This window comes from Onychomys torridus, chromosome 19, assembly GCF_903995425.1.
Source record: "Onychomys torridus chromosome 19, mOncTor1.1, whole genome shotgun sequence".
Taxonomy (NCBI): domain Eukaryota; kingdom Metazoa; phylum Chordata; class Mammalia; order Rodentia; family Cricetidae; genus Onychomys; species Onychomys torridus.
This window is the reverse complement of record NC_050461.1, coordinates 62,934,633-62,957,798: the sequence shown is the minus strand read 5'-3', so window position 1 is coordinate 62,957,798 and position 23,166 is coordinate 62,934,633. Positions and strand designations below refer to the sequence as shown.

Below are 23,166 nucleotides of genomic sequence, written 5' to 3'. Positions count from 1 at the left end.
GAGCGAGTGAGAAATAGAGAGAGAGAGTTTTCAATTGTAATTAATTGTAATTGTAATTGTAATCCATTCTTCAATTAGAGTTGTTCTGAGAGGTAAAGTCACTTGAATTTCCCTATTTTTAACTTTTACTTTACTTGTGGGATCACCCTTTGGGTCTTGCCAAAAGTACAGGATGAGACCAAAGGCCAAGAAAAGAAAACATACAAATAAAAAACAACAACAAAAAGAAATATCATGCAATCCTAATTTCATATATTTGTCCCTTCTGTGTAGTTCAGATTCAACTTTCCTTTATGAGAGAAATTTTAGGAAGGAAAGATAAGCCAACTGCCTCTGTGTTTGCAGTCAGTTGTGTGCCTGCTTTAAACAAGCAAGCAAGCAAACAAACAAACAAACCACCAAAGAGAAAAAACAAGAAAGAAAACCCTAGGGCCTGCCTGCCTGCACAGATCTAAGCCAGATGGAGTCCCAGCTCCCAGCGTGCTGAGAGGGGAAAGGGACATAAGTCTCTACTTCCTAACCCTCTAACCCAGAAGTGGTCTCCAATTGATAGCCACTGGAGAAGGAAATATTAGAAAAAAAAAAAAAAAAAAGGAAGGAAGGAAGGAAGGAGAAATCTATTTAAAAAAAAATTCCCAACTGCCTCCAAAAAAAACCCAAAAAAACAAAAAATGAAACAAAACAAGACCAAAACCAAACCAAACCAAGCAAACAAACAAAACCCCACCACAGCTGAGCCCTGTGTGTGTAAGTGTTCCTTTTCTACATATGTAACCCACTCCCAGCCAGGTAGTGGGCAATTCTGTCCCAGGTGAGGAATATTCAAAATATATAGTGTTGGGGAACGTTCGGCCTAGTATTGGACCAGTCTACGAGTGCTTGTCCAACGGGTCCCCAGAGGAAGGAAACACTCATGGGGACAGTCTCACTCCTGGACAGCAGTCAGTAAGTGAGTGAGTGAATGAGTGCAGAACACATTGCTGGGACCTCTCTTGCATGAGTGATGATCCTCTTGGCATTTTTAATGCTGCCCTTTTGTCCATCGTGCATGGGACAGATATGATCATTTCTGGAAAAAAAACAGCATTCTTTGGAAGCTAGCTGATGCATCTCAGGTGTCTTGTCTGGAGATGCCAGCTCGATATTTGGCCAAGCTAACAAAATGATAATCACTATTTTGGGTTTAAAGATGTCTTGATGTAAAAGTTGATAAAGAAACATATCTGACATATTTGTTTTAGCTGGAGGTTAATGTCAGAGGCTGGGAGAAAAACTTGTTTGTGACTATGGGAAAACATGCTTGCTTTTGATGTATTAGTAGATGGCTGGAGCTATTCAGGGCCTGCCACTCATGTGAAAGGAACTCATCTGGTAGTCAGACACTTCATTTCTTTGAGATGCTGCAGCAGCCCCTTCCCCAGGCTGCTGTGGCTGGACTGAGGCAATATATCGAGGTTAGGAAAAGGGGGTTCCAGCTAATAGGGTTATGGGGTTTTAAAGCACTTAATTTCTGCCTGGCTAAAATTACCTGGAGATTAAACATTCATTAAAAACCATACCGGTGCAACCCGAACCTCTCTAGGTCTGTAGGTGTTTCATAACCACTCTTGGAGAGACTGTCTCCACCCCACCCACTACTGGCCCACTCTCCAAGGTCAACTAGATCCCAGGAAACCTTTTTTGTTTGTGGGGAAGTGGACTGACTCTAACCAGTGTCTGGTCTGCGAAGAGGAAGGTCAACAAAGAGGAACAAAATTCCTCCAAGCTTCCAAAAGAAATCATCTGAGATGTTACTTGCTTGGACATCTGTTATTCAGGAATGATTCTCTTCCTGATAACACTCTTTCTGAAAGAGTACTTCTCTCAGCCATCATGTGACATCCTGTGCCACATGATGGATGAAAGGAGGGAGAGAGGAAGAGCAGGAGAAAGGCAGGGGGTGGGGAGAGGGAGGGAGGGAGGGAGGGAGAGAGAGAGAGAGAGAGAGAGAGAGAGAGAGAGAGAGAGAGAGAGAACCCTGTTTGATGATGACCCGTCAATTTGAAGAAAGACAGGATGACTGATTTACCCTAAAACAATCATATAATAAATATGTCCATATCCTACCTTGAACTTGTTGAGGTGGCAGGAAGCTGGGTGTGTGTTGTTTTCCACTCTATTAACATTTCCAAAAACCTATATCTAAGTGTATTGTTTTTTCAGTCAGTTGGCAGGCGGGGCTATCTGCCCAGGAGTTGGAACAATGTGGAGGGTGTGTGTCACAACACAACAACCTCACAGGACAGTGACTTCTAAAACACACCCACTAACACACACACAGCCATAAGCTGAGGGTGGGGATGGGGATTTCAGGAATCATGCAGCTCAAATGAAATTAAAAGTCAATAAACAACCGGGAACTTTTGATTTGTTGGTTTATTTATTTATCCATTCACTTATTTTTTTTATTGAGTATACCATGGAAGAGGGCAAATAGGTTGGGTTGTAGGGGAAGGGATGTCTTCCTATGTGGAAATGACAAAGTTTATTCTTTTGTATGTGTAATTCATGACTTGGAGAAGAAGGGCAGTTGCAGTCGGTCCAGACTGGCTGGTGTGTAGTTAGTCTCAGAGGCAAGTGGATCCAGCCTGGTCTATCTATGGAGCAGAAGAAAATAAATGAAATGAAATGAAGTGAATGGTTTTATTTGAACACTTTGAACTTGAATTTGCTGAGGGGCAGCCAGTACCCTTCTCACCACAATTCTCCACCTCCCCACAACATCTGTGTCGTGTGTGTGTGTGTGTGTGTGTGTGTGTGTGTGTGTGTGTACATCCCATCCATCCATCCATCCATTCATCCCATCCATCCATCCAGTTCAACCAGCACTGAACGATACATCAAATAAAAAGTCAGAAGCTGCTTTGCAGCTGGGTGTGTTGACACTCACCTTTAATCCTGGCACAAGTGAGTTGGAGGCCAGCCTGTTCTTCTTTGCAAGTTACGTTTCCAGGACAGGTCTAACAAATAAAACAAAACAGAGAGAAGATGAGTGTGTGTGTGCATGCATCTGTCTCTCTTGCATACACACACACACGTATACACACAGTAAAAAATAAAGGCAGCAGAAGGCTGGTTGACTTCCTGATCATTTATTTTTCTTCTTCCTTACACTGGTTATATGTATTTGAGACAACAATAACAACAACAACAATAACAACAAAGAAAAAATGTCGACCACCCGACTGCCTCTTCACTACCCTTCCTAACTTTATAAAAGTTAGATCAACCTCCATCTTAATCTAAAAAACAAAAACAAAAACAAAACACAACAAAAGAAAAACAAACAAAAAACCCTCACACAGCCAACTTGTCCACCTGAATATTATGTGTGTGTGTGTGTGTGTGTGTGTGTGTGTGTGTGTGTGTATAATTAAAAGAAAAAAATAACCTCACAAGGCCTACTGGTCAATATCATCCCTTTAAGATTAAAAAAGAAAGAAAGAAAAACAAACAAAAAAAAGCTAATTATTCGACTCTACTTCCTAACTTAATTTTAAAAAATCTGTCTGTCTGTCTGTCTGTCTGTCTGTCTGTCTAAAGAAAAGGCCAACTGGTCAACCTCCTTAAAAAAAAAATCACACAGACATCTGGTCAACCTGAATTACACACACACACACACACACACACACACACACACACACACTTACATAAAATCAGAGGAGGACATTATCTGGCCTCTATCACTCTCATCTTCTGACAGGGTGGCTGGCAAGCTCCACTGATCCTCCTTTCTTCCCCTCCACCCCCATCCTCCAGAGAGGCAGGCATATGGCCATACTCAGGTTTTCATGTGAGTGCTGGGTATTTGAACTCATGTCCCCATACTTGTGTGGTAAATATCCTTACTGAATTATCTCCCCAGGTCCCTTATATATTTCTTCTGAAATCTTCTCTGCCATATACAGCTCTAAGATGTCTGCATGAAAATAGGAATGGAAGATGTGTTAGGGTTTCTATTGCTGTGAAGAAACACCATGAACATGGCAACTTTTATAAAGGAAAACAATTAATTGGGGTGGCTTACATTTTCAGAGGTTTAGTCCATTATCATGATGCAACATGGTGGCTTGCAAGCAGACATGGTGCTGGAGAAGTAGTCGAGTAGCCTACCTCTTGCAGGCAACAGGAAGTAAACTGAGACACTGGGTGTGACTTGAGCATATATGAAACCACCAAGCCCACCCCCACAGTAAGACACTTCCTCCAACAAAGCCACACTTCCTAATAGTGCCACTTCCATTGGGGGCCATTTTGTTTCAAACCAGCATAGGAGACTAGGGTGGTACTGTTTCCAACTTCACCACTGGAGCCCAGATGGGTGTATTTTCACATTTAAGTGGTGATCTTAGGCTGGGCATGGTGGTATAGGCCTGTAATCCCAGCATTTGGAAGGCTGAGGCATGAGGATTGCCAGTTTGTGGATAGCCTGGGCTAGATAGAGAGACAACAAACAAGCAAACAAGCAAATAAGCAAGGAAACATGGTAACAGTGCTAAAGTTAGCCTGGTCATAACATGGACTCCTCCATGTTTGGCCGAGGGTAAGTACTCAATAAAGACTGGTCTCCACCACAGTGGAGTCTAACAGGAGTTCTTTACTAGATTGATCAGGGCCTCAGGTTTGCTTAAGTGAAGTTAAAGTGCTAGAATCCTGAAGATGGAGTTCAGTCTCCATCTGTGGTCTTGGGGCACCCCCTTGTGGGCAATGGGGGACAGATTAACCAGGTGCCTTTGCTGGAGTAGGGATTATAGAGTATCAGATTTCACAGGTAGCAGGACGTGTCCCTCCCCTGAGGAGCCTAATGCAGGGAGACTAAGACTCAGATCACCAAGACACAGAGGACTTTCATTCTGCTTGAGGATGGATAAAGGAACCTGGGTTCCCTGTGAGATGGCCTGAACAGCCCTATCCAGAATACGATGCTAACATCTTTTCCTATGTTTGGTCCAGAGATTGTGGCTGAGAGTAGTGGTAAAAAATTTCATGCCTGCATGGGCATTTTGGCTCTGGGTTTCCAAACTCTCTGTTCAGACATAATTAAACCATAATTGCTGGTGAGGCTTGCCTAAACCTCAGGATCCCTTCCTTTCCTCCTTCCCTCCTGCTGGAGTCACATTCCTTTCATTTGAGTTCTACTGGGTTCTGTCTCCATTGCACCCAGATTTGTGGCCTTGCCACTGAGCCAGTGTATGGGTATACAGGATCAAATCCAAAGGCAGATGCAGCCCAATTCAGCTGGAAAAATACTTCCTCAAGATGGGCAGAGACCCATAGAGGTGAGCCCCCCACATTCTCTTGACATCCACATGGTGGGATTCCTGGAACCTGGGAATAGAAGCTGTATGTGGCCCTTATTGGAGGTGGGACAGGGACCTCTGATAAGTACCCCCATGCTACATTTAACCTGAGTCCACAGATTCCCTGGTACGTGTGACCCCTCTGTCTCCTGGTAATTCAAGGCCCCAACTCTCCCAGCTGTGCTGAGAGCAGTGGACCAGTCCCATCCTTCTCAGATTCCTTGGGGTTTGAAACCACTTCCCTCCCAGCAAGAGTCTGCCCTTCCTAGTCTCCAGTTCTCTAGGTATTGAAGCCCCACCCCTCTTTTCTTTTCTGCAGTATGAGGTCACACGCCTCATCCGCCCCCACCCCCCAGCCATGAGGATCTGCCCTTTCCAGGCTTCCTGGGTTAAGAAGCCCCTCCCTTTCTGGTTTCCCTGGGACCTAGGGGAGCCTTTCTCTAAAGGTCTCAAGGCTTGAACCTGTCCTTTCTTAGTCTTTCTGGGACATGAGGCCCTGCTCCTCCTGGTCTTCCAGGACATGAAAGCCCTATCCTGGCTGGGTATACAGTAGCTCTTTTTTTAAATTTTTTGAGACAAGGTTCCTCTGTGTAATCCTGGTTGTCCTTGAACTTGCACTGTAGAGCAGGCTGGCCTTGAACTCACAGAGATCCATCTGCCTCTGCCTCCCAAGTGCCCATCTGGCAGGGTAGCTTCTATGGAGCAGAGAGCTAAATGCCTGCCTGGGGTTGTGGACTAGTCTGCATTCTGTTGCTGTGCTAAACATCTAATGCAAGTTGGAGAAGAAAGGGTTCATTCCAGCTCACACTTTCAGGTAACAGGCCATCACAGAGGGAAATGAGGACAGGAAATTGAGGCAGGAAATGAAGCAGAGGCCATGGAGGAACACTGCTTACTGGTTTGCTCTCTCTGGCTTGGGCTCAGCCAGATTTCTTAACACAGCTCTACCACCATCAGTCATAATCAAGACAATTCAACAAAGACATGGCCAGAAGCCAAGCTGATCTGGGCAATGTTGAGGTGCCCTCTTCCCAGCTGACTCTTGGTGGTGTCATTTTGACAATAAAAATTAACCAGGGGGAATGGTGAGACTCGGCCCCCAAGTGGCTGCAGGAAAATCGGTTTCTCATCCTCATAAATGCTATTCCTCTGTGCTGGGGATGAACCCAGGACTTTCTTAATACTAGGCAAGCACCATAGAGCTATATCCCCCATTCTCCTGCCTCATTCTTGATACCAGACTGGTGTATTCTACAAACAGGGCCAGTGTTTTGGAAGTCTCTCCACCTTCCCCTTCTTTTTCCTCTTAGTATAGTGGATATGACTCTGTGGCAAAGATCTTGAGCTTCAGGCAAGGAGGGAATCTAAGTGGGAGCCATGCATCTGGGGACAAGGGTAGGAGACCACCAGCACTAGGCCTGTGTAACCCTTCTCTCTCATTCCCTCTCCTCAGACCCAGATGGTCCTCCTGGCTGCCTAGTGTGGTCTCACACTGCAACAGACTCAACACTGGTTCAGGAGACGTCAGAACCAGGATTGGCCTTGCCTGTCCAAGAAATTCTGTGAAGCTAGGTAATTGTGGGATACAGGGGAGGTAAAGTCTGTTTGATTGATAAGGCCCCACTCTTCCTAGCCTGCCTGGGTGTTGAGGCTTCATCCCTCCTAGCTTCCATGTTACTTGAGGTCCTTTCCTTCCCAGACTCCCTGAGATGTGAAGCCTAACCCTTTTTCAGTCTCCCTGGCAGATGAAGCTCCACCTCTGAGGCCTGGACACTGCTTTTGGCAGCTGCCTCACTAGCTTCCTCCCTCACTGCAGCTGGAAGTTTGTCTTCTATCTGTGTTCCTTCATGGGTGGCATCCCTATACTCTACCATGTGAGTAAACCTGAGGGTCACCTGTCTCACAAGCTTCTATAGGTGCTTACTGAAGACCTGCTGTGCACCAGGAGCTGGCCAGCTGGAACAGGGGAGGAGAGAGAAGGGCTGAACTATAGTAGAGAGAGCATGCTGTCCCACTTTGTTCTGTTGCTGTAATAGAATATCCAGATGAATCTGCTAGGGAAGAGTGGGAGGCAGAGCTGGAACACGGGAGCAGAGACAGAGCTGGGCTATGGTGGAGAGAGCATGCTGTCCCACTTTGTTCTGTTGCTATAATGGATATCCTGATAAAAGCAGCTCAAGGGAGAAAGGATTTATTTTAGCTCATGCTTCCAGGCTACAGTCCATCATAGCGGGGAAGTAGCTTGAGGGGGTTGGTTACATCCATAATCAGAAACAGACAGTAAGGAATATGTATATGTTAGTGTTCAGCTCACTCTCTTTTTCATCCAGTCCAAGGCCCACTTCATGAAATAGTGCTAGCCACAGTTAACCCAAATTAGAAAAATCTCTCATGTAGTTATGCGCACAGACCAACGTAATCTAGACAATCCCTCATTGAGACCACCTTCTCAGGTGATTCTCAATTGTGTCAAGTTGACAGCTAAAACCAACCATCAGTCTTAACGCTCAGGAGTTGTGGGCAGAAGAATGGTGAATTTGAAGGCACTGCGAGCTACATAGTGAGACCCTTGCTTGAAAATATAAAAGCAAGGCAGAGTGGAATCGGTATGTAGAACCCTGTGGAAGCCCTGGTAGTGGGGGGTTCAGATCCAGGGTAGGAAGCTACCTTTTGCCTTTGGAGAGTTTTAGATTCTTTGTTCCTTCATAGGAGCCATGGTTGTGGACACCAGCATTGTGCTGGGAAAATTATCCATACCAGGTGAGTGGCAAATGGACTGTGGAGAAACTCAGTTCCTGTGGTCACAGGCAAAAGAGACCCACTGCCTGCCTATATGATGAGGGCATGCCCTTCTTAGCTGTTTGGATCATGAAGCTACCCTCTCCTTCCTGCCTGAGTGGTAATGCCTGGCCTTTCACAGCCTGCCTAGGTGCTAAGGGTCCATTCTTTCTAGTATTCTTGATGAGATCCCAACTCTCAAAACTTCCCTGGTACATGAGGCCTCATCACTCCTTTTCAGTGTTCCAGGCAGATAAGATGAGTCCTTTTTAACTTACCAGGGATGTGACCCCCACACACACCCCTCACTCCTTTGGCTATGATGCCTAGTCTCTTTGGTCTTCTGGGACTTGAAGCTTTGCCTCAACTTTCTGGGCCATGAAGGACCTCTCTGGGCTGTGAGATTCCATTCTTCTCTGTACTTTGGATGTGAGGACACTCCACTCCAAACTCTTTGATTCTTCTGTAGAGGGCAGAAAATAAGACCAAGAGCTGCTCCAGACGACTATTCTGGATGACCTCCAGGTATGGAGAGTGCATGCTTTGCTCACTTACTGGTATTAAAGTGTCCAGGTTTTGGGAAACCTAGGAGAATCTCCATCAAGTCCCTTCCAGGCAGGAGCCTCCACACTTCACAGCTAATCTTTCCTTACCTTGCTGTAGACACTGAATGTGGCCCTGTACTGGTGGTACCTTGTGAAGCTGGGCTTCTACATTTCAAAGCTAATCACTTTGCCCTTTGACATCAAACTCAAGGTGAGTTATGAACCACAGCTGGATGTGTGGAGATGCCTTCTAATCTCTGGGGAAGGGGCTGAAGTGGGATGAATTGGCCTCAACATTGTACCATGAGGTGCCCCTGATTCCTGGCAGAAAGTATGGGGTCCAGAGGCCTTACGGTATCCTGAAAAAGCTTGCTTTCAGGCATGTGGCCTTCCAGCCACAGAAGCTTGTCCCAGTGGTGACCCACTGTCTTTGGCAGGACTTCAAGGAGCAGGTGGTGCACCACTTTGTGACTGTGGGCTGATAGCCTTCTCCTACAGCTCCAACTTGTTGCATATTGGCTCTGTGGCACTGCTGCTGCATGATTGCTCTACTACCTGCTGGAGGTGGGTTCACCTCCACACTTGTCCTGCCAGCCCTGCTCTTTTCCTGCCACAGCTGGGCTATCTGATGAGGCCCTGCCTCCCCTAATCTGCTAGGGAGATGAGGCCCTGTCCCCTTCAACCTCTCTGGGAGGTGAAAACTTGCCCTCCCTCTTAGTTTCCCAGCAACATAAGCCGGTTCCCTCTTGGTCTGTCTGGGACAGGAAATCCCTGTTCCTGTCTGACTCATTTGGATATGAGGCCCTGCCCCTCCTCGCCTTTGGGGGACTAGAGGCACGATGCCCCAGTTTCCCTGGAGATGAAATATTCTGTCTCTGTCTTGTCTCTGCCACTCTTCATTCTTTGCCCTTCCTAGGTAGTTCTGAAGATACGGCCTTACCTCAGTTTACTTGACCTCACCTTATAGCTTCTTGTCCCCAAGTTGAGGATCACCACTTTCCATGGGTTCTTGGTCCTGAGCCTATTTCTCTTTGCTGCTTTCCCCAGGCTTGTAGGTGTTCAACTATACCCACTCTCGACAAGTGTGCAACGCTCTCTTCATCGTCTTCTCCTTAGTCTTCTTCTACACTCACCTCATACTCTTCCCCACCCAGTGAGTCCTGAGGGCTAGGGAGATGGGAGGGTGTGTCCAGGATCCAGGCAGGCCTCACCCCTGGTGCCCTACACCAGGGAACTGAAGGTATTGGCTGAAATTTTCCAGGCGGCAGGAAATGGCGTGCCTGACTCAGAGCACAGCATATGCAAAGGCCCAGAGGTAAGAGAAACAGAAACTGCGTGCAGCACAATGCAGTGCACTCCAGAACAGCAAGAGAGGAGGAGGCTGTCTGAGTGCCTGGTCACTAGTAAATATTTCTTTGATATTTGTTAAGCCTCTGGAATATGTTGGGATGAAGAAATATCAGATAGCAATGCAGATGCCTGCCCTCCTGGAGCTAACTGATGTGGGCGAGAAAAAGGATAGATAGGCAAACGAACAGACCACAAGGCACAAGGGATGATAGCACTGAAAAGAAGATAAAGCTCAGAAGTGTGCAGGACGCAGGTCTGTGGGTAACTGGCCATGGAGGAGCCCTTCTGCAGGGATGTTTCACTGATAGCTGTTGTACATAGAGAGTGAATGGGGCTCAAGAACCATAGTGACCATAGAGGAAGGTGGTCCAGGTGACAGGAACAGCATATGCAGAGGATCCAAGGCTAGATAGTGTTCCAGTGTTGGAAGAACAGAAACAAGCTCATGTGGTTGGAACAGAGAGAATAAGGTGAATGTAGGTAGGTGACCAGGACAAGTAATGAAGGAACCTACTGGATGTTATCTGAAGGGAGGTGGGAGCCAAGGAGGGCTGAGGGCAGAAAACCAGAGCAGGTGAGAAAAGAAGACAAGGAGATATCATCAGGGCCAAGAAAAAACTACAGGAACACCAGGGGCTCAGCTGCTTTGTGCTGGTTTTGAGGGGCCCATGCTCCTTCACAGTCATAGGGGAGGCAGATAGCATGTTAGGCAGACTTTCTGGAAGGATGGTGGTATAAATGCAGAAGTAGCCAGCTTGTGTTAGGCATTTGCAGCAGGAGGCTAGGCAGCGAGTGTCATCTGGGTGTGGATACAAGCCAGTTCCCAGAGCTCTCTGATGTTGCTTGGAGACTGATGGAGAAGTTATGAGAGGTAAAGACTGGAGTTGTAGCAAAGTTCAGTGGTAAAGAGCTTGCTGGTGCCTGTTAGGTGCAGAGTTGAGGGAGTTGGAGGGAAGAGAGAGAAGGAAGGAGAAATGAAAGAAAGTAAAGGGAGAAGACAGAGGAAAAGATGGAATAAAAGGTGAAAATGAAAGGAGGAAAGGAAGAAGAAAAAAGAAAAGACAAAAGGAAAGAATAAAGAAGGAAGTGGAAGTTGGTGAAGAAGATGGAGTTGTAGGAGGAGTGTGGAGGAAGAAGAGGAAGGTGGGAGGTGAGTGTGGATTAGGGAGAAGAGAGAAGAAGGTGATAAGTGTGGAGGAGTGAGGAAGGCAAGGAGGAGGAAGGGGGATGAGTGTGGAGGAAGAGGAGGCAGAAAAGGCAGTAGGAGGGAGCAGGGACAGGCATTTGGGCTACTAGAAGGCACAAGAGCCTCAAGGGGAAAAGAAAGGAAGTAGCCAGGAACAAAGATTGATAAAGGGTGTGTGGTTGGATTTTTCTTTCTTGACTATGAAATGACAGGGTTGGTTTTGATGGAAAAGGATGTGTGTAGGAAATAAGAGCTGTGGCCTTGCAAAGAGGTGATATGGCTAGAGCTGTGGTCAGTTGGCAAGAGGGTAGAGATGCAGGAACAGTGGGTTCAGGAACATTGTCTTTGGCATCCAGTGGCTCTGTTAGATGAGTAGGTAGGTCTCAGGTTAATATAAAGAGTTACTGTGTATCTAAGGAGCGTTGAGTAATCATAAAGGGTCACCTAGGAGGGTCAGTAGGACACTTGTTACTTCCTTGGAGTTTGTGGTGCAGAAAGGCCAGTTGGCAAACTTGCATGTTCCACTGACAGTATAAGCAGGTGAAGAGAGATACCATCTCAGAAGGGGTCACCATGGAGGTTCAGGAGCACAGACAGTCCATGCAAGTTCCTAGAATGGGGACCTGTACTGATTGGTGAAACTCCTTCCTACTTCCTGCTTTAGGGTCATCTACTCCACTCTATTTGACTCCATCAAGAGCTCGGGCCCCTTCTTTGGGTACTACTACCTTAATGTAATCCTGGTTATGCTGCAGATTCTTCGTGTGTACTGGTTCTGCCTCATCTTGCGCATGATCAGCAGTTTCCTGAGGAAGGGTCAGGTATGGAGGCCTGACAGGGTCAGCTCCCATTGCCCCTCCTTGGCCCAGTGTTCCTTGCCCCGGCCAGCGGGGTGTCAACGGGACCACCAATCCTGTGGGAGAGAATGGAAGGGACAGGGCGACACAAAGAGACAGCAGCAAGACAGTATTCTGATCAAGCCACCAATCTTTATTTCTCTCCACATGGCTTATATAGCATAAGAGGGGAAGGGGCAGGAAGGAGGGAAAAGGAGAAGGGGCGTGTAGAACATGGAAGGGGTGCAAGACGTGTGAGGCAGATAGTGCACCTGCAAGATATCGGCTAAGGTCACTGGTCAGGGGCAGTATATTCTGTTGCTAGACTGCCTGACCCTGGAATGCTCTTTATCTTCGGTTGTCATGGCACCCGACTGTGGGATGTTCTCTTATCTTGGGAGGCCTCTGGTTACTGCTCTGGGAAGGGGCTTATGACTTGTTCTCTGGTCTAGCTAGTACTTTCTATGGTTCATGTTTGGTTCCTGACATCTTGGTCCCTAACATCTCCCCCTTCTATACATATAGCAAAACAAAGAAAGGAGGCCCAAATCTTTTGCCATGATGGGGGAGGGGTGACAGAGGCTCCATCCCTGTTGAGTTTGAGTTCTTTTGTTAATCAATCGGTTCATGTAGGCATCCCCACATGTCCCGAAGGAAGCTGGAACAATGCAGTTTTTTACAGGGGGCGGGTTTTAATCCGGGAGGGAAGAGTATAGGGTCTGCATAACCGCCGTGCAATGGAGCATGTCATCCAAGGCACCCAGGATGGTGGAGCACTTTAGTCTCCCTGCCTTCTGCAGTCCCAGCTGCACCCTCAATCCCCTAAGCAGTGGGCTCCAGCTCCCAGGCACAGGTGCATCCTCCCCTGGGCAGAGGGGTCTGTGCTGATATGGAGTCTGTATCTGGTTCATTGAGACCTCGTTCACGGAGGTCAAGGTGATGGTAATGAACCTGAATTTGTTTTGCCTGAAGTTCAGCCAGCTGACTGCGCACAAATTGAGTTAGTCGAGACAAAGCCCAAGGGCCGAATGTCAAGACAAGAATGAGGCCAACCAAGGGTCCCAGGAGGGACGGCAGGAGGGTGCTTAGCCAGGGAGATGCAGAGAACCAATTTTGGAACCAGCCTAACTCTTGGTCCCTTTCTTTTTTGCGCTTCTCTAAGCCTTCACGGACCTTAGCCATGCTATCTCTTGCTACTCCTGTGTGATCAGTATAGAAGCAACACTCTTCCTTAAGAGCAGCACAGAGGCCTCCTTGCTGTAAAAAGAGGAGGTCAAGCCCTCGGCGGTTTTGAAGGACCACCTCTGAAAGGGAGGTGAGGGAGGATTCAAGGGCGGAAATGCCTCTCTCAAGCTGTGCTATATCTTCATCTATGGAAATTCTAAGCTCTGAATAATGTTGATTAGATAAGACCAGGGAGGCTATGCCCGTACCGGCCCCTGCAGCCCCCACCCCCAGGAGCACGGCTAAAGTGACTGCAGTCACAGGCTCCCTTTTCAAGCGATGGGGGGGTGCGAGGGCAGCTGTCTCTGCCAGAGTCTTCTCTTCCCATCTTCTGGAGAATTGATCTGGAGAATAATAGGTTAGCCTAGGGATAAGCTGAACCAATATGCAAAATAAGGGGGCAGAGGGATTATTTAAATGAAGAGAAATGCATGGTGTTAGGCCATCAGTACAGGCCCACCAAGTATCATTGGCAGGGAGAAGATATCCAGACTTAAGGGAAGTACTTAGGTTGTCTGTGACATTGCAAAGTGGTTGATAAACAGGGGGAATGATAGCGCCTTGGGTGACAAGGCAGCGGCCTGAGCCCATAACTTGGGAGAGTGTAAGGCGAGATGTGGGTGGCTGTTGCCAGCGACAATCATGTGGGTCAGTGGTTAGGGAGAAATCTAAATCAACAGCCACTCCTTCATAAAATGGTGGGGCAGAATGATAGCAAAGCCAGCAGGAGTCAACCAAATCAGGCTTGGAGGTATTAAGTACCTGGTAGGTTTTTGTGATAAGGGTGGTAATCATATCTTTGGTAGTTGGTGGGGGAGGTGGGAACGTGGGAGAAAAACCCATGGATGTCTGAGATATATTGGTTGTAGGAAAATCATTGTTGCCAAGAAAAGAGTTGGGACCTATGGCAACAGCATTAGGGGAATTAACAGGCTGTTTTAAAAGTTTGATGAAGAAGATGACACCTGAATTATGGCCATCTTGGTAGAGTAAGAGGCCCCATTCGTAGCCCCGCTCCCAACTGGTAGCCTTCTTTCCGGGGTCAGTAAATCGGATCCTAAGAGGATGACACCATGAATTAACGCACTCAGGTCTAATAGTCCAGGGATTCTTAGGGCGGGAGTAATTGGCCCTAACAGTTATAAAGTCCCAGGACGAGGAAGGGCCCCAGTATGTATCACCGGTGGTTTCACAGCCCCAGGCCTTGCAATGGCGCTCAGGGCGACCACCACAAGTGTAATGACTCGAGCGGGGACGATGGTAACCAGGGCAGACATAGAGGGTGGGCCTAGTGAGGCGGGATCGACGGAAGGCGTTGCTACATCCAGGCGGGGCACGGGCCTGTAGGGGGCGGTTAGGTGGTGTGTGGGGAGGCGGGGAGTCACTTTCTAGACCCCAAGGGGCCGTAGAGCCTGATGCGAGCTTACAGAGGTCTGGAAACAGGTCTGGCCACCAAGGGCCAGGGGTGACTAGGGAGGTTTGCCAGATGACATCTTGTCGCTCAGGAGGAGAAGTATGAGACCCCAGGCAGCCAGCTGACTCACAATGGGCAGCTTTGTGGGTGATCTCCATCTCTTTGAGGTCTCAGTCTTTGATGGTAGCTTTAGCATCTGAAAGAGAAGAAGGAGAGTCCTCAGGGGGAGCAGCCTGTCCCCTGGGAATGTTAGGTAAATTTACAGATCGGACCAGGCGCTCAGGGAGCCAGCATGGGGCATCATGTGCCTGATCAAGGATGCAAGCAGAGCCATGGCCCCAGATAAGTACAGGATCTGGACCATTCCAAACGCCTGTAAGGGGGTCTCGCCATATGGCCAAAGGGTGACTGGCATCTGCTGAGGGGTGCCAATGATGGTCAGCTGCTGATCGACCTTCACCATCCAGGGTGAGGAAGTTAAGGACAAAGAGAGCATGGCTCAGGCGGTCTCGGGGGGAGACAAAGGAAAGCTCGGACATCTTTAATCGAGAGAGCCAGGTTTTTAAGGTCTGGTGGGCTCGTTCTACAATGCCCTGACCTTGAGGGTTATAAGGAATACCAACAGTGTGAGAGATCTCAAATTGTTGGAGGAACCGTTTAAGTCCTCCACTGGTGTAGGCCGGGCCATTGTCCGTTTTTATGTGTTTGGGGACACCCAAAGTAGAAAAGCAGACCAGGAGGTGAGCAATAACATCCTTGACGGCCTCACCAGTATGAGGGGAGGCAAAAATAAAACCGCTGAATGTATCAACAGAAACATGGAGATATTTTTGTCTGCCGAAGTCGGGAACATGTGTAACATCCATTTGCCAGATCATATTAGGCAAGAGCCCTCGGGGGTTAACTCCAACATGGGGGACAGGATGGGAAACTACACAAGAAGGGCATTGTTTAACTATCTCTCTAGCTTGTTGTTTTGTGATTTTGAACTTTAATCGAAGGGTTTTGGCATTAAGATGGTGGAGGCGGTGGGCGTGAGAAGCCAACAGGATGGGCTCCTGCAGCACTGGAAAAACCTGTCGAGTGGCTTTATCTGCCAAAGCATTTCCCTCCGTGAGGGGTCCAGGAAGCTCCCCGTGAGCACGAATGTGGCCAATGAAAACAGCATGGGAGCGTTCTCTAAGTTTTTGTTGAATTTGAGCGAAAAGGGGAGTGGCATTAGAGGTGGGTTTAATGAAGGGGGCTGTATCAAGAAGGGGTATCGAATGAGCGATATATGCACTATCAGTATAAATGTTAAGGGGGGAATCATGGAAATTCTGAAAAACCTGTAAAACAGCAAAAAGTTCAACCAGCTGAGCTGAACGAAAGGGCGAAGGGAAGGGAAACGAGCGACCTTGAAAGGCATAAGCTGCAGTGCCATTGGCTGACCCATCTGTAAAAACGGTCGGGGCCTCAGGCAAGGGGCTAGGGGAAATGACTTTTGGGAAAATAAAGGGATGAGTGGATGCAAAATGAAGGACTGGGTCATCGGGGAGGTGATTGTCAAGAAGGCCCAGGAACCCTGAAAAGGCAACACCCCAACAATCCAGTGTCTGAAATAAAAATTGAGTTTGTTCGCGGGTGTAGGGGGTTAAGATGGAATCGGGGTCCTTACCAAAAATCTGACGTGAGGTCTGGCGGCCACGCATGATTAGGGAAGAAACAAGTTGGGGATAGGTGGGAATGACTTTAGTATGACTGGCAGGCATATGAATCCATAAAAGGGAATGACCCTTAAGTTTATCCTGGGCCCTTAAGGTAGAAGGAGAACTCTGCCAAAGGACCCCTGTGGGCACATGGGGAGTGGATAAGACAACAAAAACCAGCGGGAGGGAATAATCAATCTGAAAAGAGGCTTGGGAGGAAATGGCTTTGGTGATTAAAGATAGAGCCTTGTGAGCAGCTGGGGTCAATTGACGGGGGGAGGTGGGCTCGCTGGGGCCCCGAAGAATGTCATAGAGGGGTAGAAGATCAGCAGTAGGGAGTTTTAGGTATGGCCGAAGCCATTGAATGTCCCCGAGAAGTTTTTGAAAATCATTAAGGGTGGTAAGGTTATCTGTGCGCAGCTGGATGCGCGGGACCAAGACTCGATTGGTATGTAATTCAAGTCCCAGATAACTAAAGGGCTCAGAGCGCTGGATCTTATCAGGGGCAAGCTGTAAGCCAGCAGCACAAAGAGCCTGTGACAGATCTTGGAAGGTTGCTTCTAGAATGGAGGAGCTAGGGGCAGCCAAAAGAAGGTCATCCATATAATGCAAGATATAAGTAGAGGGCCATTTTTGGCGTATGGGATCTACTGCCTGGGACACGAACTTTTGGCAGAGAGTCGGGCTATTTGCCATCCCCTGGGGTAAGACGCACCAATGAAAACGGAGCATGGGGCCCTGAAAATTAACCCGAGGGAGGCTAAAGGCAAAATAAGCTCGATCATCAGGGTGTAGGGGAATGGTAAAGAAGCAATCTTTTAAATCAATAACCATTTTATGATAGGCCTCGGGGATGGCGATGGGTGAGGGCATGCCTGGTTGGAGGGCGCCCATGGGCTGCATAACCTTATTAATGGCTCGCAGGTCTTGGAGGAGTCTCCATTTCCCAGATTTTTTCTTTATGACAAAGATGGGCGTATTCCAGGGGGAATTGGATGGTTCAATATGACCGGCAGCGAGCTGTTCCTGTACCAACATCTCTGCCACCTGTAGTTTTTCTTGTGGCAGAGGCCACTGGTCTACCCATACAGGTTCTTGGGTAAGCCAAGTGATTTTATCTGCATGGTGTACAGGGGGAGCAGTGGCCTCAATTAAAAACCCTCAAAGCCAAGACCAAGTCTATCTGTTTTATTATTACGAAAGATGGGTTGAGTTTGGCCCTGTTGAAATTTACCGAGACCCTTTCCTGGAGTGAAGCCTATGCGTAACATTTGTTGGGTAACCACCTCATTTGGGCTACAGAGGATGACCTTCATTTGGGAGAGAATATCTCAACCCCAAAGGTTGACAGGGAGCCCAGGGACCACAAAGGGGGTGACAGTACCCTGATTACCCTCTTCATCTGTCCAGGCCAGGACTTTAGAGGATTGGAGGGTGTTACTGGATTGACCTATGCCCTTGAGGTCTGTGAGGGAGGGGGTAAGAGGCCAAGAGGTGGGCCAGTGGTCTTGGGAGATTACAGTGGCATCAGCGCCAGTATCCAAAATCCCCTGGAATTTTTTACCATCTAGTCTAAGGGTAAGTGTGGGTTGAGAGTGAGAAATAGGCTGAACCCAATAAGCCTCTGATGAGCCAATCTGAGCAGCTCCTCGGGGCTGGGTGGACTGAATGGGGTTGTCAGAGGAAAGCGCAGGGAAAGTAACCAGGCGGGCAAGGCAGGTGCCACGGGAGATGGCAACAAGACCCTGGAGTGCTGAGGCCAAAATCTTAATCTCTCCTGTATAGTCATTATCAATAATTCCAGGGTAGATCTGGACACCTTTTAAGGTGGACGAGGCACGGCCAAAGATAAGGGCATGAGTGTCTGGGGCCAGGGGGCCCCAAATCCCAGTAGGGATGACCTGGGGGCCCTGTAATGGATCTAGTATTGTGTCGGTGGCGGCACAGAGGTCCAGTCCTGCGCTGCCTGGAGTTGCCCGTTGGAGGGAGCAGACAGTTGGGGAGTGGCCTGTGAAGCCCCATGGAGCACTCCCCGGAGCGGAGGGGCCAGGGGCTGGCTCCGAAGAAAGTTTCCCGACAGGCGGGGAGGGAGCGGGCGACCATGAACATTGGTTTTAGATTTACATTCCCTCGCCCAATGAAAACCTTGGCCATATCTAGGACATGGGGTGGTTGGTAGAGGCCGAGTGGTGATGCCGAGCTGGGGCACTGTGGCTGTGCCCCCTGAGGGGGCAGGGATCCACTTGGGGCATTCCCTCGCAAAATGTCCCGGTTGTTTACAGGAGAAACAAACGCGACCTTGTTGGAATCTTAATTCTTGGGTGCCCATTGACTTTAAGGCTGTACCAATAGCCAGACCGATGGCGTGGGTGGAGCCAACTCCCGCACAAAGGCGGACGTATTCAGAAAGGGGAGCCCTATCTCTGTGGGGGCAAAGGACCTCCTGACAGGCTGGGTTTGCATTTTCAAAGGCGAGGTGTTTAACAAATGTATTCTCGCTTTCTCCCAAGCCCAGGAGGCGCTCAGCAGCGTCATTGAGACAAGATATAAAATCACTATAGGGCTCATCTGGTCCTTGACGCACCTTGGCCAATGAGGTGGTAGTGGTGCCTTTTTGGGGAAGCCGCTTCCAGGCTAGAAGTCCAGCAACCTGAATCTGGGCCAATAAGCCGGGCAGAAAAGTGGCTTGAACCTTGTTTTTGTCATAAGGAGTTTTGCCAAGAAGTTTATTAATGGTCCAATGTTTTGAGGAAGGGTTATCAGCGTTGCGCTGGGCCGTCTCACGGCAGTTTTCTGAAAAGTCAGTTTTCCATAAGACGAAATCTCCCCCAGACAGGGCAGTATGGGCCAAAAAATACCAGTCATTTGGTGTAAGCCAAGCCTCACTCTGGTTTTCAAGCAATGCAAGGGTAAAGGGAGCGGTGGGGCCATACTGAGCACAGGCTGATTTAAGTCGCTCAACAAGGCAAAAGCTAAGTTTTTGGTAAGACTGCCTGGGTGGGGGCCCCTGATCGGCCCCGGAGCCTGTAACCAGGGGCTCCTCTTCGTGAGGGGTCTCTCCCTCCTCCTCTTCAAGGGGAGGGAACTCCTCCGTCTCAGGCAGATTTGGTGGATCCGATCCACTCGCCTGGCTTCGGGTAACGGGAAAAGCCAAGACTGGCTGTGGCCGAGGTTTTTTAAGCGAGGGGATGGGCAGTGGCCGAGACTTTGGAGCGCCCAGGGCGAGGTCAGAGAGCTCCTGATCAAGGGAGCGTAATTCCTTTAGAAGGGCCAGGTGTTGTCTACGGGCCCGAAGTGTGCCCTGCAGGTGCTGTAACTCTGTTACGAGATTAGGGGGGATTTCTGGATCATCGGGGGTCGGCATTGGGAGCGCTGGCAGTGAACCCGCAGGGGCCTCAACGACTGGGGTACAGATGGGGGCAGTGAGGGGGGCATCATAAGGAGGGGGCTGAGTAAGATTATATGTTTTCTTTGTTGGGGATGGCTTTTGTGAGAGGGAGGTTAGGGGGGCCAAGTTGGCGGCCTCCTTTTTTAGACCGGCCTCATCACCAGCGTTAAGGGGGGCTGGGTCAAGACCCTGGAGGGAGGGGTAAATAGACTGAGGTGGGGGTGATTGGACTCCTTCTTCCATATTTTTAATCTCCTGTATAGAGGGCACTCATGAAGGGGGTCGGGGGGAGTGGGGAGGATGTGAATCAGCGCGAGAGGGGGGGTGAGACTGTTGTTTCATGATTTTTTCTCCCTGAGAAATAACCGACTCAATGTCAGGGGAGGGGGAGGTCCTTTGGATCCTGAGAATATCATTAACAAGGTTCCAATAGGAAAAAGTTATCACAGGGACTTTATCTGGGCCAAAGGCTCGGTAGTGGTCCCTAAGGCAGTCGCCCACCTTTTTCCAACGGTTTTGATCAATTGTTCCTTCTTGGGGGAAACCAAGGACAACAGTCCTCTAAGTGACTAAAGAATTTGTTAAGGTCTTTTTTACGAACCCTTATCCCTCGTGTCTGGAGGGCATCTTTAATGCCCTTTACGAACAAATCATGAGAAGAAGTTCCCTGTCCCATGGCAAAGTCTATAGCTGAGACTCACCTCGTCCTTCCCGCTATCCCCCGGATCACCAGGACGCCGAGTCGGGTGGTCTCGACGGGTGATCACTTTAAATCTCCACCAGACGTCTGGACTTTCCTGGAGAAGGACGTTCAACTCCCGACGAGGCAAAGGTTGAGCCGCACGTTGGGCGCCAGATGCCCCGGCCAGCGGGGTGTCAACGGGACCACCAATCCTGTGGGAGAGAATGGAAGGGACAGGGCGACACAAAGAGACAGCAGCAAGACAGTATTCTGATCAAGCCACCAATCTTTATTGTTCTCCACATGGCTTATATAGCATAAGGGGGGAAGGGGCAGGAAGGAGGGAAAGGGAAAAGGGGCGTGTAGAACATGGAAGGGGTGCAAGACGTGTGAGGCAGATAGTGCACCTGCAAGATATCGGCTAAGGTCACTGGTCAGGGGCAGTATATTCTGTTGCTAGACTGCCTGACCCTGGAATGCTCTTTATCTTCGGTTGTCATGGCACCCGACTGTGGGATGTTCTCTTACCTTGGGAGGCCTCTGGTTACTGCTCTGGGAAGGGGCTTATGAGTAGTTCTTTGGCCTAGCTAGTATTTTCTATGGTTCATGTTTGGTTCCTGACATCTTGGTCCCTAACAGTTCCTCACTCTTTTCTGTGCTCTGGCATCATCTGTTTTCACAGATGGGAAAGGACATCATAGTGATGTGGAAGAATAAGACTGTATTGATGACAAGGCAGCTCCTGAAGGTCCCCAGCTGAAGAACAGGATGGCTTGAGGGTCTGGGCCAGCCATCGCCAATGGCCTGTGGAGCCAGGCAGCTGGGCGCCTGGCCAATGGGCATACCCAGGACACATAGACAACTTAGGACTGACATTGTGGGGTTGTCTCCAGCATTGTGGATATCTAGATGCTGGGCTGGTGACCCTGGGAGACAGGGAGGCCCTCCTCAAGGTAGGAAAAGGACTGACGATCTGTTTTCAGCACTTCCTTCCTGTCTCTTCTCCCTTTATCCCTTTGGGCAACTGGACAAAGCCTGAGGAAGCAGTGGACTCTGCATCTGGCCAGAGCCACCCCCAAGCTGTAGCCTGGGGGCTGTGGAGAACCTTGGCTTCAAGGACCAATAAAATTTCAACAGAGATGAATTCTCTGCCTGAGAGCTTTGGTTCCCTTCACACATTTTCGTCTCCCTTACTCTGTTGACAGGATTCCTCACTGCCACATCAAGTTTAATGTCCACTCCCACCCACATAGCATCATGGAGTAAAGATACTCCCTGCCCCTCAGTCTACCATGTTCTCCACAGTAGCCCTCCAGGACAGGATTAGCTGATAGGCTCTGGCTTACAGGAAAGAAGGTATTAAGCTTAGTTGCTGCTCCTCTGTCTGAGGTTACATGGCATTCTTGGTCCAAGTCAGAAGGTAGAGCAGAGACCTAAGCATGTCCTTGTAGTCTCTTGTTTAAAGTAACCTGCAGTCCCACCCTGAGGTCTTTATACTCTTGGGTCAGTGGAGACCCAAGGGTTGATGTGAGGTCACTGTCTTCAGAAGTGCTATAGGAAAACATTCTCCTCCAAGATGGAGGCTGGGTGACCAGTGTCATTTAACTTAGCATTCAAAGCCACAGGATCCAAGTATGGTTAGACCATGCCATTTGGGGGAGTATGCAAGAGGAACTGAATGTCATGAAAGACAGAGATCAGAGACAGTGGAGAGAAGAGTGCCACCTTGGAGGACATCTGAAAAATAAATGCTCTGGATACCAAGAGCAGAGCCTGGCATGGCAGCTCATGACTGTCATCTAACACCAGGGAGGAAGAAGCCAGTAGACTGGAAAAACACACGAGCCTGGGATACAAAGAAGGACCCAGTCTCAAAGCAAGCGATGGGAGGGGGTGTCAAGGAACAGATACCTAGAATAGAAAACTGGGCAAAATCTGAGATAGAAACAGCTAAGAAAAAGATGGAAAAATGGAGGAAGAATGCAGGCCAGTTATAGGTGCAGAATGGGATGGTGAGATGAGATGTGGATTTTATCTTCTTGGGATCTATGAGAGAAAGGAAGAGAAATATGGCTTCTGTTGAGAGAATAACAGTTCAAGGGAAATAAAAGTTAAGTATCACAGGCAGAGACTGCATTGATTTGTGAAAGATCCAGGAAGACAAGGCAACAGAAGGAAAGGAAAAGGAAATGGGAGTGGGGAGGGTGGGGGAGATGAAAAGAAGAATAAGGAGAAAAAGGAGAAAGAGAAAAATGTTGTAGGTGGTGCATGGATGAGTAACCTGGAAAAGAATAGGAAGGGGCATTTGAGAAGGAAAGAAGAGGGATATTGATGAGAGAACATGAGGGATGGAAACAGGTATGGCCACTAGCCTGAAATTACAGTACTCTGGATGTTAAGAAAGGAAGATCATAGGTTTGATATTGCAAGTCCTTCTCTGTCCTGCCAGCCAGCTCCCAAATAATGACATAGAAACTGCTAATTAATTATGAAAGCTCAGCCAGTAGCATAGGCTTATTTCTCAATAATTCTTTTTTATTTTATTTTATTTTTTGTTATTATATTTGGGTTTTAATTTTACACATCAGCCATGGGTTCCCCTGTCCTCCCCCTCCTGCCCCCACCCCCACCTTCCCCCCAGCCCCTCCCCTCCATTCCCACCTCCTCCCCTGGGGATTCATTTAAAGCTGGTGGATTCAGTACAGGCAGGTCCAGTCCTCACTGTAGACTGCTGGC

General features: G+C 48.5%; 1 pseudogene; it reads left to right on the top strand.

The window, feature by feature from the left end:
• Positions 1-4,556: 4,556 nt before the first annotated feature.
• Positions 4,557-21,292, top strand: LOC118570322 (annotated as a pseudogene).
• Positions 21,293-23,166: the final 1,874 nt, after the last annotated feature.